The sequence below is a fragment of the Rhinatrema bivittatum genome, chromosome 2 (assembly GCF_901001135.1).
Source record: "Rhinatrema bivittatum chromosome 2, aRhiBiv1.1, whole genome shotgun sequence".
NCBI lineage: Eukaryota > Metazoa > Chordata > Amphibia > Gymnophiona > Rhinatrematidae > Rhinatrema > Rhinatrema bivittatum.
Genome location: NC_042616.1, coordinates 124,842,457 through 124,856,741, shown reverse-complemented (window position 1 = coordinate 124,856,741; position 14,285 = coordinate 124,842,457). Strand labels below are relative to the sequence as shown.

Genomic DNA, 14,285 nt, shown 5'->3' with positions numbered 1-14,285 from the left:
CATCAAAAATACATGCATGTTTTTGGCTTTTCGTGCACATTTACCAGGACATAAAAGGGTGGTCCAGGGGTATTCAGGGTGAGATCAAGATGTACACATGGAAGTTACTGTTATGTAAGAGATATCTGAATATAAATTATCTAACTTATTCGCACAATTTTATACCTACTAATAAACTAGCTCAATTGGTATCAGATGTTGGTTAACGACCGAGAATGTGGACCCCTTGCCCGAGGAGGAGTTGGCGCTACCTGAGAGGGTGAACCTCCGCAGGTCCCCACCGTCGGGAGGCGAGACTGAGCTGGTGCAGGGGCCGGCTGGTGCTTCGTCAATACCAACCCCATTCCCCACAGGTTGAGCCTTTGGGTGCCGGGGCCGGCTGGTCTTAGATGGGCCCCTGTGAAGGTGATTGGATAATAGCCGGAAGAATGACCGATAGCCAGTCCATGATCAGAAGCCAGAGAGTCACCGAGAGTCAGTCCGAGGTCGAAGCCAGAAGAGTCACCGAAAGCCAGTCCGAGGTCAGAAGCCAGAAGATCCGTCCGCAGGAACCAAGGATGGGAGCAGGAACAGGAGTTGGAAGGGAGGAACAGGACTCAGAAGGCAGGAACAGGAACCAAGGCACAAATGAAGCACCGAAGACTCCACAGAAGCAAAGCAGACTCATTGCCAAGTCAAGGAACTGGAAGAGGAAGTTTCCAGAAATAATCCTAGGCCCCAGAAGTCTTCCAGGGGGCTGGGCTGCAATTTTCTGTAGCTGGCCCTTTAAAAGTCAGCAGGGGGCGCAGCCACGCACCTAGGGAGGGCCCGGCCCGGAGGGGGTTGCAGGCAGTGTTGGCCTGCGGAGCAGCGCCGCAAAGAGGTCTGGGGTCGTCACTCCTGCCGCGGGGGGAGAGGGGGCACAGGTTCGGCGGCGGGAGTGGTGACAGTGGATGGGATCAGGTGTGTGTGGCGGGGGCATCTCCCCACAGCTGCGTGGGTCCCAGCGGAGTTCCCAGCGCCGGAGGAGGAGGTAATGGGGGCCGTACGCGGCCATCCGCGGCCAGAGCATCTAACATCAGACTTCTCTGCTGTCTGCAATTTTTGGGTGGGAGATCTGGGTGAACTGGTGGGGGTTCAGGATAAAGCAATAGAGGGCCTAGGTGAACTGCAGATGGTTTTGGTGAACTGGAGCAGTATCTGTAATCTGATGATTTCAAATATGCATGCAAGAAAGTATTTACATGTACATTATAAAATACTTGGTTTTAGATTTTCATGTTCTATTTTGTTATGCACCTAAATATGCTCATATATGTCTATAAAATAGATAAGAAAGGTAAGTGCTTTTATTGCAGTGGTAATATACATGTACTCTGAAACGCATGCGCTTACATTTGAAGCAGAAGTACCCAGTATTTTATAAACTACACAAATCCTGCTACGCAGTATATAAAAATTAGGATAAATCTCTGCACATCCTCTTCTACATACACTTGCAGCAATGCAAATAGGATTGAAAGTTATCCTCCCACTGTAAGGTGATACATTTTGATTGGACTAACTTTTCTGACCAGCTTTCAGGCGCTACCGCTCACTTCCTTATGTCCAAACAGAACGAGCAGGTGGAAACAATGGTAGGGAGAAGGGTGGGGTTGGTGGTGGAGAGTTGTGTTACAGTAATCAGAAAGTCACAGAGTTATGACTGTTAGTGAGTTTAAAATCCTTGTCTCTATTAAGTCCTTTAATACTAGTATTGAATTGTTTGATCATTTAAACTTGAAATGTGTTAAGATTCTGGATTGTTCTGAATTTTCCTTTTATTATCTTTATTATAAGATCATTGTTGCGAAATGTTGCCCATGGAGGTGTTGTTTTACTCTTTTTTGTGATGTGTTATTTTGTGTCTGTGTATGTTTACTCTTGTCTTTAACTTGTAGCCTGTTATACTAATGTTTATAAGGAAGTCACTATTAAACAGTAATCAGAGGTTCAACTGCAAAAATATATTAATAATATAACACCAAAATACATAATGTGGAGCTATTTGTAATACAGTATGACATCATATAATAAGGCGCTGACTTCATTCTTTCTCTTGAATTTACAAAGGTCCACCAAAGACCATGCCTCTAGATGTAATCAATGGTCATACAGGATCATGCATTAATCCATTTTGCAACATTAATCCATTTTCTAAGCCCTTTTTTATGCACATAAAATCACTTATCTTTGAGTGAATGTTTCTCTTCTCAGCACATTACTCGCCCGACACTGTATCTGTGTTTTGTCGTTTAGAGAAAGCATCTGCATTGCTTGTCACTATCTCAGTTTATCTCAGCTAAAAAATAGATTAGTGTTTCAAAATGGATTAGTGCATGATCCTGTTTGACCCATGATTATATCTAGAGTCGTGATAAGAGCAGAACATAAGAACATGCCATACTGGGTCAGACCAAGGGTCCATCAAGCCCAGCATCCTGTTTCCAACAGTGGCCAATCCAGGCCATAAGAATCTGGCAAGTATCCAAAAACTAAGTCTGTTCCATGTTACTGTTGCTAGTAATAGCAGTGGATATTTTCTAAGTCAACTTAATTAATAGCAGGTAATGGACTTCTCCTCCAAGAACTTATCGAATCCTTTCTTAAACACCGCTATACTAACTGCACTAACCACATCCTCTGGCAACAAATTCCAGAGTTTAATTGTGCGTTGAGTGAAAAAGAACTTTCTCCGATTAGTTTTAAATGTACCACATGCTAACTTCATAGAGTGCCCCCTAGTCTTTCTATTATCTGAAAGAGTAAATAACCGATTCACATTTACCTGTTCTAGACCTCTCATGATTTTAAACACCTCTATCATATCCCCCCTAAGCCGTCTCTTCTCCAAGCTGAAAAGTCCTGACCTCTTTAGTCTTTCCTCATAGGGGAGCTGATCCATTTCCTTTATCATTTTGGTTGCCCTTCTCTGTACCTTCTCCATCGCAACTATATATTTTTTGAGATTCGGCAACCAGAATTGTACACAGTATTCAAGGTGCGATCTCACCATGGCACGATACAGCGGCATTATGACATTTTCCATTTTATTCACCATTCCCTTCCTAATAATTCCCAACATTCTGTTTGCTTTTTTGACTGCAGCAGCACACTGAACTGATGATTTCAATGTATTATCCACTATGACGCCTAGATCTCTTTCTTAGGTGGTAGCTCCTATTATGGAACCTAACATTGTGTAACTATAGCATGGATTATTTTTCCGTATGTGCATCACCTTGCACTTATTCACCTTAAATTTCATCTGACAAGGGGGGCGCTGTTCGCTGCGAGAAGGGAAGGCTGCTTGTGTATGAGGCTCCAGCCCTGCCTCTCCACGAAACAACAAATTAACCACGGACAACATTTTTTAAATTGGATTCTAAGCATCGCACCGGCTGGGGCACAAGCTACTGACCAAAATCGCCTGCCGAACAGGGGGTTGCTCGCAGCGGGTCGGGAGAGCCAGAAGAAAATAAGTCCCTGCTTCTATGTGAACCCGTCCGCCATCTTTGCCGCGAACTCAGCATGTAGCCTCCTGATGCAGGTTAGACTGAGCAGAAGCTCTCATGATTTTGCCCACTGCACTGCTTTAAAACAAATATTCTAAGGCTTTCCAAGGGCTGATTGCCATGGGACGAGCTGGCAGTCAGTGCCTGAGACCCCAGCTCCCCCCTCGTACCGACCGTCATTGGAACTGCGGGAAAACTTCACAGCAGACCTTTCAAATTTAAAATAGGGGCGGCTCAGCTATCCCTGCACATACCATTGAGATTCTGAAGGTAGGGTCGGCTTGGGCAGACGAGGCGGATTTGAGATCTTCCTCGTGGCAGCTGCGTGGCTCGTGGAGCAGCAGGGGAGCTGAGAGACAGTATCAGCACAGACTCCGCTCTCTTCCTGGCAGCCATCTTTGAAGCGCACCTCCCAGCAGGGACTCATGAAAGGGGAAATTAGCTGCAGGCACATTATCATTCTGTGCTGGGGGAGTGCAGCTCTTTTCACCAGGGACCTTCTATATTGATCATATACACTTTTAAGAAGGGCAATTCTCAGTGACTGAAGTGTTCTCTGTGGTCCAGAAGCGATGCTGCCACTGTGTTTGGAGCTCTCTCTCGGCGGCCCTCCCTTCCCTCCCACTGCCGACCATCCCCTGTGGCACTAATCCATGCAGTACAATTCCTGCAGCACCTATAAAGTAGACAAATTTCTGAAGTAAACTCCAGCAGTAAAGCTTAAGCAGCAAATTTAAGCAGCAACATCTAAGCAGTAACATCTAAACTGCAGACTCCAAAAGATAACTTAAAACTTTCAAGGGAAATATCCAAAAAGGAACCTTTAAAAGCCACATGGGATACCAATATGAACTTATAAGAAACAACACGAGATCACGTGAATTAGTAAGGGGATCAGATGTGTGATTTCCCTTGCTGGCCCTGCCGCCTCTATCCTTGCCCATCTGGGCCTCCCAAATTCAAATCGCACTGAATGAATTAACTTAGCGGCACGGTGAGTTTCCCCTTCTTTCAAAATCTGACACCATGGCCTCTCGGACTGCGAAAAAAGACAGGGAAAAGGAGAGGGCCCGCCTACCTGATCAGGCCTTGGATGATGAGAATGTGGCCTCGGAAACAGCTTCAACAACAGTAGCTCTAGCAGAGATAAAATCGGCAATCAAAGAGGCTCTGGGACCTGAACTACTTTCAATCTCTAACCAGCTCCAGGAGCTGACTGCTTCTATAACAGGATTCGAATCCCATTTCACTGCAATTGAGCAGCGCATTTCTGATGTACAGGATGATCAAGATGGCACCCGGAGGGAACTTGATGCTTTAAAAGCTGTTGTGGATAAGCAGGCTGATCGTTTGGAAGACCATGAGAATCGGTCCAGGCGCTCTAATCTAAGGTTTGTCGACCTGTCGGAGAAGGTGGCCGAAAAAGATTTGGCAGCCTTTCTGGAGGAATGGCTGCCATGTGTGCTGGAGATCCCCCGGATACATGGGCCCTTAAGGGTTGAAAGGGCACATCGTATTGGCCCTTAACGGGTTGAAGACGCATGGCCCTGGGTTGCAATTGCAAAAATCTTACATTTTCAGCATAAGACGGCTATTCTTCGGGCGGCACGCACTGGGACCGGTCTTGTCTACGAAAATACCAAGATACTCGTATTTCAGGATTTCTCGACAAGCCTTAGCCAGCAACGCAGGGCCATGACACCATTTTGTGATCGTCTTTATGCAATGAAGATCAGGGCAACTATTGTCTTCCTGGCACGTCTCCGAATCCTCACAGTGTCTGGTGTTCATTGGCTTAATAACCCAGAAGAAGCTCGTCAATACCTGGATACCGTAGACCAGCCTGCACCGACGGTGGCAGGAACTACTAATTCTGGTTCGTGACTGTTCAAGCAGCTGCCGGTGCACTGTTCAGGAGCTTGGTAAGACCAGCTGGAACTTGTTGACGGGAAACGCTTCGGCCGAAGCGCACACACCTGTGTTGTTTTCCAACGAAAAGTTTTTTACTCTCTGTTTGGGACAGTTTGGCATCCCGGGTGATCCCCTGAGGAGTCCTTGGGACAGTTACACGATTCCAACGGGCGGGATCAGAACCTGAACGCTTGGTGGCCAACAACTCAAACTGTGTTTATTATTACCTTTGCCATAGGAATGGCTTTATCGCAGGCAGCGCATCCGCTCCCTGGTTGTCCTGTTTTCTTTTTTTTATATAGTTGGCCAGCTTTTGACATTAGGTCTTTTTGTTACACTAAAAACCTGTTCTCTTGGGCTCAGCCTTCTCCTGGTTTGACAAGTTCAGTCCAGGGGCACAGCTGAGATCCTTGCGTGGGAGAGGGGGAGATTTATTTGTTGTTTTCTATATTACCCTTTGAATGCAATTGGCGTGGATTCGGGATAACACTGTCTGTATTAATGGGGGGTTGGGTGGGCTGGGGTGGGGGGCGGTGTGCATCAAAGTGATCTCTATTAGGTTATGGGGATGTACATTTCTGTATGTTTGGGGATATGGGGGGAGAGGGAGGAGAGGGTGGAGGGGAGGGTGGAGGGGGGTTGGGGTTTTATTGTTCTGGTCGATGAGTTTCTATACTGTGCTGTGGGTTTAGCCATATATACTGTTCTATCTTCTGTGACCCGAGAGGTGGAGGTGGGTTGTACGGAGATCTCGGCTGGGAAGATCTCTGTATCTCAAGATCATTTCATATTTCTCATTCTCTCTCCTGCTGTGCTAGATACTGGCTAGGCAACATGTTCGTCTGATCTCTTGGAATATATGTGGTATTAACTCACCTATTAAATGCACAAAACTTCTTACGCTCCTTAGGAAAAAGTCAACAGATTTGGTGTTTCTTCAAGAAACACATCTTACAGATGTGGAGCATCAGAAATTATGTCGGGTCTGGGTGGGGTCGGTGCATTTTGCCTCCAGTACTTCTAAATCTGCAGGGGTTGCTATTCTCATACATAAGCGACTGCCTCTTTCCGTTAAACTTGAAATTAAGGATCCACGGGGCTGCTATATTATATTGATAGCAGAGCTCTTTCAGCGCCCACTGGTGTTGTGTAATCTATATGCTCCCAATAACCCACCTCTGGCCTTTTTTCAGACCATTCATGAACTCGGGTCTACTTGTTGGGGGTGACTTTAATACTGCAAGGGACCCCCAGCTGGACAAAGGGGGAGCCGCAGGTCAAAGCAGAGGTTATTGGAGTAAACCTTTTTCTTTGTTAGAACAAGAATTAGACTTATTGGATGCCTGGCGCACATTGAACCCCACAGCCACTGATTTTACCCATATGTCCTGGGCACATGCCACATACTCTCGCTTAGACTACATTTTGCTTAGCACTAATCTGTTCCCTCACCTTACTAACGTGGGCATAGATGATATTATCCTAACTGACCATGCCCCAATTTGGGTGGAGCTGGATTGGGCCATGGGGAGTCCCACATCATTTCTTTGGAGATACCTGTATTACATGCATGGGGACCCTGGTTTTCGAGCACACCTTCAAGCTCGCTGGAAGAAGTATGCTTCTAATAACCTGCAGCATGCGGGAGACCCAGTGTTATATTGGTACACCTCTATGAGGTTATGAGGGGGGTTATGAAGGGGGGTCGACTTCCATAGTGTTTAGGCAATGGGCTGCCCGGGACATTATGCAGTTGAGTCATGTAATGGATGACATGGGACACCTAATTCCACCCCCCCAAGCTGTCCACACTTTATGGCCTGGGGAATTTGTCCATGTTCTCTTATTTGCAACTCTCTCATTATGTCCGCTCCCTGCCAGGGGCTGGCTTTTTGCCTAGTAGATTCAAGGCTATTGCGACTTTCTTTTTACTGGAGCGGACTACCATACCTTCACTTTCCCACTATTATAACAAATTGCGAAATCTCGCTTATCAGAGCCACTATTCCATTCTGGCAGAACGCTGGAATAGAGAAGGGGAGTTTCAGGTCTTGGCTACTCAATTGGGGGCTTGCTTTAAGTGCATTGCGAAAGTCTCTATTAACTCCTACTATTGTGAAATCCAATTTAAATTTCTTTGGAGAGCGTATGTGTCCACACAGGTGGCGTTTCACTTTACAATAGTGCCGGAGGCCACATTTATGAAGTGCAAGCGGGAGACAGGCACCCTTTCACATTTGCTTTGGGGTTGTCCGGTTATCCAGCACTTTTGGAGGCGTATCATCTCTTATTTGGCTGGGTTGCTGGATGTCTCGTTACAAGCATCCCCCCTTCTGATTCTCTTTGAATGTATCCCTCAATTGCGGATCAGGGAAGCGGGGCCTCGATTGTTTTTTATGAAAGCTTTCTTTGTAGGTAAACGACTGATTCTCATCCAGTGGAAGGAGGCAGTGGCACCCTCTTTCTGGGGGTGGCGGAACCACTTGCACCGACTCATGCAGATGGAACAGTTGACAGCGCGCAATCTCCTCGTATTCAGCGCACTTTCTTGAAGATTTGGGATCCATATATACATTCGTTACCACACAGGGCGCGTAGCCTGATTCTGAATCACTGAACTATCGTATTTTTGACTACTGATTGCTGGGTCACTAGGCTCTTTGCTTCCACATCACAGTATGACTGTTAGGCATCATTTGCTTTGGGTGGGAGGGAGGGGGGGGGTGTGGGTGTTGTAATTTGTTTCCCAACATGTATTTGCATTCTGACTGTTCTTTTAGTGGTCGGACGCTGAAGGCTACCTGTGTTCGGCTAACTGTTCGGTTCTTGTTCTTAAGTGGAAAATGCAATAAAAATTGTTAAACATAAAAATTTCATCTGACATTTAGATGCCCAGTTTTCCAGTCTCACAAGGTCTTCCTGCAATTTATCACAATCTGCTTATGATTTAACTACTTTGAACAATTTTGTATCATCTGCAAATTTGAATACCTCACTCGTAGTATTTCTTTCCAGATCATTTATAAATATATTGAAAAGTATGGGTCCCAATACAGATCCCTGAGGCACTTTGATAAACCTTTGTACATTCAAGAGAAAGAGTGAACTCAGCATTTTATTCTATAAATGTTATACTATATTATAAATAACTCCATATTATGTATTTTTCTGTTAAATCAAAAATATATTTTTGGAGTTGCAGCTTTGACTACTGTTTAATGATTAATTGTTTATAAACACTGTATTTGCGTTGATTCACTTATCAGGTTTGCTACTTTATTGCTAACACTATACCAGTGTAGCATTTCTCCAAATTTTCTCGAGTGAATAATATAGAGGTAAGGGTTGCTTCACTCTCTTATTACTAGTTCTGCCTCTGAACAGGTATGGGGAGAGGGTTTTGCATTTTCTGAGACCATCCCTGAGATATTTCCCTGCCCATGGTGCTGGAATTGGTCAAGCTCCCCTTTATATCCCAGGTTGAGCCTGTTTAAGGTATGGTCGGATGTAGTTTTCTTTTTGGAGCAGAAGAGTTTTGTGGTTCCCTTAATTCAGGCAACAGCAATGAACAGCTTCTTCAAAGTATAAAAACAGAAAATAGAGCAGCAAGAAATGTGTAGAATATTTTTAATGCATTTTAATGTGGTGGCAAAAACTTAGAACCTGAGCCAAACTGACAAAAGGACCTGATTATAGCTCTTTTTCAATTATTGGTCAGAAAAAATTCCCCTTTCTATGTATTTTTGGTGTTGTTTAGATGTGCAAGAAATTTTAAATATATCTTCAGAATTGATTCTAATTGATTCTTTGTGCTGTATTCCTATGAAGAGAAATGTTTGAGATGAATATATGTTTGAGATGAAATACCTTCAGTACCAAGAAAATGTTTGAGATGAATATATGTTTGAGATGAAATACCTACAGTACCTGAATGTAATCCACTTTGAAGTGCTGAAAAAGTGTGAAAAGCGGAATATAAATAAATAAATATATATATAATGAAAAAAAAAAGCACAGGAGATGGCAAAATGTACAATGTTGCATTAAATCAAAGTGATCATGTTGCTCTGGGAGATGGACCCTTACCCCAGTGCAGAATTGGTAGGCTCCCTGTCGGACCCAGAGAGCACCTGCCACCAGGAGGCAGAACACAAGAGGCTAGCTGGAGCTTCACCAATAGCAACCTGGGGTTCCCTCAGGTTGAGCCCTTTGTTACTCGGGCCGCCTGGTCTTAGGTGGGCCTTGCAGAATCTCCTTGAGAGAAAGTTCAGCGGTGTGCCCACCATGATCAAGGGTGCATGGTCAATACTTAGACTAGAGGTACGAGGTGCCAGAGAAGGCCAGAATAGAGTCTCTGAGTGGATGGCAAGAATCAAGGCCAGAGTCAATGAAGAAAGGTCAGCCGAAGCAGGGGTCAATACCAGTAGTCAGTCCGTGGGTAGTCAGACAAAGTGAGAGTCAATACCAGTAGTCAGTTCGTGGGTAGTCAGCCAAAGCAGAGGTCAGATTCCAGGCAGCATGCAGACGTGGTCAGTGGACAGGCAATGGTCAGTTCCAGGTGACATGCAGATGTGGTCAGTGGACAGGCAGTGGTCAGTTCCAGGCGGCATGCATATGTGGTCAAGAAACAGGTGAAGGTCAGGTCCAGGTGGTGATCAACATCGTCAGGGGTGAGCAGATGCCAGTACCAAGAAGTCAGTTTGAAAGGTACTACCTGGGAGATGCAGGAACAGAAGGACGTTGGAACAGAAGGATGCTGGAACAAACTGGAACAGGACACTGGAACAGAAGAATGCTGGAACAGAAGAACACTGGAACAAGGCTGGAACGAGACAGAGACTGGAACGCAGAGGCAAAGTAGACATCACAAGGATCGACCCGATTGCCAAGGCAAATTGCAGGGGAATGAGCTAGGCCTTATATTCAGGGAAGGCTGTGATGTCATCAGGAGGCGCCAGGCTCGGGTTTCCTGTGCTGGCGTCTTTAAAAGAGACTACGTTGGCTGCCCGCACGCCTAGGGACGTAGCTGAGGAGCAGGAGGACGTGGAGCCCTGGCGGGAGCTCCGCTGAGTGGCCGCTGTCGGAGTTGGAGTCGGAAGGCGGGGGAGCCGGGGACGCTGCGAGCTCACTGAGGCAGCTGAGTGGGTGAGCCCGGAGCTGGTAGAAGGCTGAGAGAGGTGAGTAGGCCCGGCCGCAGAGCGGGCGCAGCAGGGAAGCGCAACAGTACCCCCCCTCCTAGGCCTCCCGTTTTGGCTTCTCAGGGTGTTCTAGGTGAAAGTCTTGCAGGAGTTGCTTGTCATAGATGTGGTGGGAGGGCTCCCAGGAGTTCTCCTCCGGCTCGAAGCTCTCCCATGATAAGAGGTACTCCCAGTGCCCATTTCTTTTCCTGACATCTAGGACCTCATGCACTTGTAGGGTCTCTTCCGGTTCTGCGGAGACTTGAGGAGGAGGTGGATCTTTCCGAGATAGCCAAGTGAGAACGAGGGGTTTCAATAAGGTCACATGAAAGGTATTATGTATACCCATGGAGCGTGGTAACTGGAGTTGATAGGTTACAGCTCCGACACGGCAGAGGATAGGAAAGGGTCCCATAAATCTTGGCGCTAGACATTGTGACAGAAGTCTTAGTCTTATATGTTTGGTACTTAGCCATACTTTCTGGCCTGGTCGGAAGAGTAGAGCAGAATGTCAATGGTCATCAGAGGTTTGCTTAGAGCATTCGGCAGCCTGGGTGAGATGCTCCTTAAGTTGATTCCTGACTCATCGAATAGTTTGTGCTGTGAACTGGGCAGCTGGCGACGGAATGGAAAGAGGTACCGACAGAGGCAGACGTGGTTGTCGACCAAATACCTCGGAGAATGGAGAGGCATTGGTGGCGGCAGCAAGTTGCGTGTTATGTGATAACTTGGCCCAGAGTAGCAGGTCGGACCAGTTGTCTTGTTGGTCATTCACGTAGGACCGGAGGAAGGTCGTTAAGGTGCGGTTGGTCTTTCCGCTGGGCCGTTTGCCTGAGGATGGTAGGCCTATGTAAAATTTAATGTAATATTGAATTTCTGGCATAGTGATCACCAGTATTTGGCGGCGAATTGTGGCCCTCTTTGGGAAGACCGTGTAGGCGGAAGACATGTTTCAGGAATAACTTGGCGAGTTCCGGGGCTGATGGGAGGTTCCGTAATGGGATGAAATGGCCCATTTTAGAAAAGCAGTCAATGGTAACCCAGATGACCGTATTGTTTTGAGAGGGAGGCAGGTCGGTAATGAAGTCTGTAGATATACTGACCATGGTTCAATGGGTGCTGGAAGCGGCTGAAGAAGTCCCCATGGTCGTCCTGTTGGAGGTTTCTGTTGAGCACAGATTGGACTTGAGTCAACATTGTTGCGGGAGTCTTTTACCATACTGGGCCACCAGTAAAACCTCCATAACATTTCAAGGGTTCTGGCTCAGCCAGGATGTCCTGCCAACTTCGAATCATGAACCCAGTGGAGTACTCGCTCCCTTAGCCGGAGTGGGACAACTGTCTTCCCAGTGGGTACTGTGTTGGTGGCTCTGAGAGAGACACAGGCAGGATCGATGATGTGTCTTGGGGTATCTGGGGTGTCCTCAGGTTCAAGGGAGCGTGAGAGCGCAGCGGCGTGGAGGTTCTTCGAAGTGGGTCAGTAGCGCAGTTTGAAATTGAATCGTTCGAAGAACAATGCTCACCGGGCTTGTCTGTGGTTTAATAGTTGTGCATCCTTTAAATGTTCAAGATTTTTGTGGTCGGTGAATATGGTAAATTTATGTTGTGCTCCTTCCAACCAAGGACGCCATTCCTGAAGAGCTAACTTGACGGCCAGGAGTTCACGGTCCCCAATAGTATAATTTTGTTCTGCAGGTGAAAACTTGTGGGAATAGAATGAGCATGGTACTAACGTCCCTTTGGATGAATACTGGCTTAAGACTGCCCCGGCTCTGATAGCGGATGTGTTGACCTCGATGACAAATGGGCGAGTTGGATCCGGATGTCACAGACCGAGGCCAGAGCAAAAAGCCTCCTTTAATGAGTGGAATGCAGCCTATGCTTTGGGAGTCCAGACACTGGTATTAGCCCCTTTCCTGGTCATGGCAGTGAGTGGAGCAGCCAATGAGAAATAATTAGCAATAAAGCTTCTATAATAGTTCGTGAATCCAAGAAACCTCTGTAAGGCACGGAGGCCTCTGGCTGGGGCCAGTCACATATACCTTGGAGTTTTTCAGGGTCCATGGTAAATCCTTGGTAAGAGATGATGTACCCTAGAAGGGCAGACAATTCTGCTTGAATATGCATTTTTCTAACTTTGTGTAGAGGTGATTCTCTCTAAGGTGCTGGAGAACGGTCCTGATGTGTGATCGTTGCAACTTCAGGTCCTTTGAGAAGATAAGAATGTCGTCCAGGTACACGACTACAAAGGAGTATAAAAGATCTCGGAGGATTTCATTCATCAGGCATTGAAAAACCGCTGGGGCATTACAAAGGTCGAGGATTTCGTTCATCAGGCATTGAAAAACCGCTGGGGCATTACAAAGGTCGAAGGGCATCACAATGTACTCATAGTGGCCGTCCTTCGTGTTGAAAACGGTCTTCCAAATGTCCTCAGGTTCGATGCGTATGAGATTGTACGCCCCTCGTAGATCTAATTTCATTAAGACCTGAGCCCCTTGAAGGCAGATGAACAGTTTGCTGATGAGAGGTAATGGGTAGCGGTCCTTGCGGGTTTTGGCGTTAAGCCCTCAGTAGTCGATATAGGGACGCAATCCTCCGTCTTTTTTCTTGACAAAGAAGAATCTTGCTCCTGCAGGAGAGTCAGAAGGTCTAATGAATCCTTTTTCAAGGTTTTCCTTAATATACTCAGACATTGCCCGAATCTCGTGCAGTGAGAGTAGGTAAGTCCTACCCTTAGGAGGTGTAGTACCAGGCAACAGTTCAATAGGGCAGTTAAATTTTTGGAGCAGAGGTAAGGTATCTGCCATTTGTTTCGAGATGTCCTCGAACTCTGAAAACTGGGCAGGTAACCCAGCGAGGGTAGTGGTCTTCATAACGGTCATGGCTGGAGACACTTGTTGTAGACAGTTCTTTTGGTATTGAGGATCCTATTACATCATTTGAAGAGAATGCCAATCAAATTGGGGTCCATGCACTTGGAGCCAAGGGAGTCCCAGGACGACCGGGTGAGAGGAATGCTTCAGGACATACAGGGATATCTCTTCCTCATGAAGAGTACCCACATAAGGCAGAAGGTCACTGTGCGATGGGTGATGCGCCCTGGAAGGTGTTCCACTTGAATAGATGCGATGCGGAGAGGCACCTCCAGGTTGTAGGGGTACTCTTGAACTGTTGCCTGGCAGTGGTCAGTTCCAGGCGGCGTGCAGATGTGGTCAAGAAAAGGTGAAGGTCAGGTCCAGGAGGCGATCAACATAGTCAGGGGCGAGCAGAGGTCAGTACCAAGAAGTCAGTCCGAAAGGTACTACCTGGGAGACACAGGAACAGAAGGATGTTGGAACAGAAGGATGCTGGAACAAACTGGAACAGAAGGACGCTGGAACAGAAGGATGCTGGAACAGGCTGGAACAGAAGAACACTGGAACAACTGAAACAAGGCTGAAATGAGACAGAGACTGGAACGCAGAGGCAAAGTAGAAATCACAAGTTTTGACTCAGGTTTCCCGCATTGGCATCCTTAAAAGAGAAGACGTCGGCTGCACTCGCGCCTAGGGGCGGGGCCGAGGAGCAGGAGGACGCAGAGCCCTGGCGGGAGCTCCGCTGAGAGGCCGGTGTCGGAGTTGGATTCGTAGAGCGGGGGAGACGGGGATCCCGTGAGCATGCT

At 46.7% G+C, this 14,285-nt stretch overlaps 1 protein-coding gene across 1 annotated transcript in view; it reads left to right on the top strand.

Moving 5' to 3' along the window:
* CCDC7 (coiled-coil domain containing 7) overlaps positions 1 to 14,285 on the top strand; it is an 820,938-nt gene that overhangs the window by 687,176 nt on the left and 119,477 nt on the right. The gene's annotated exons all lie outside the window — the stretch shown is intronic.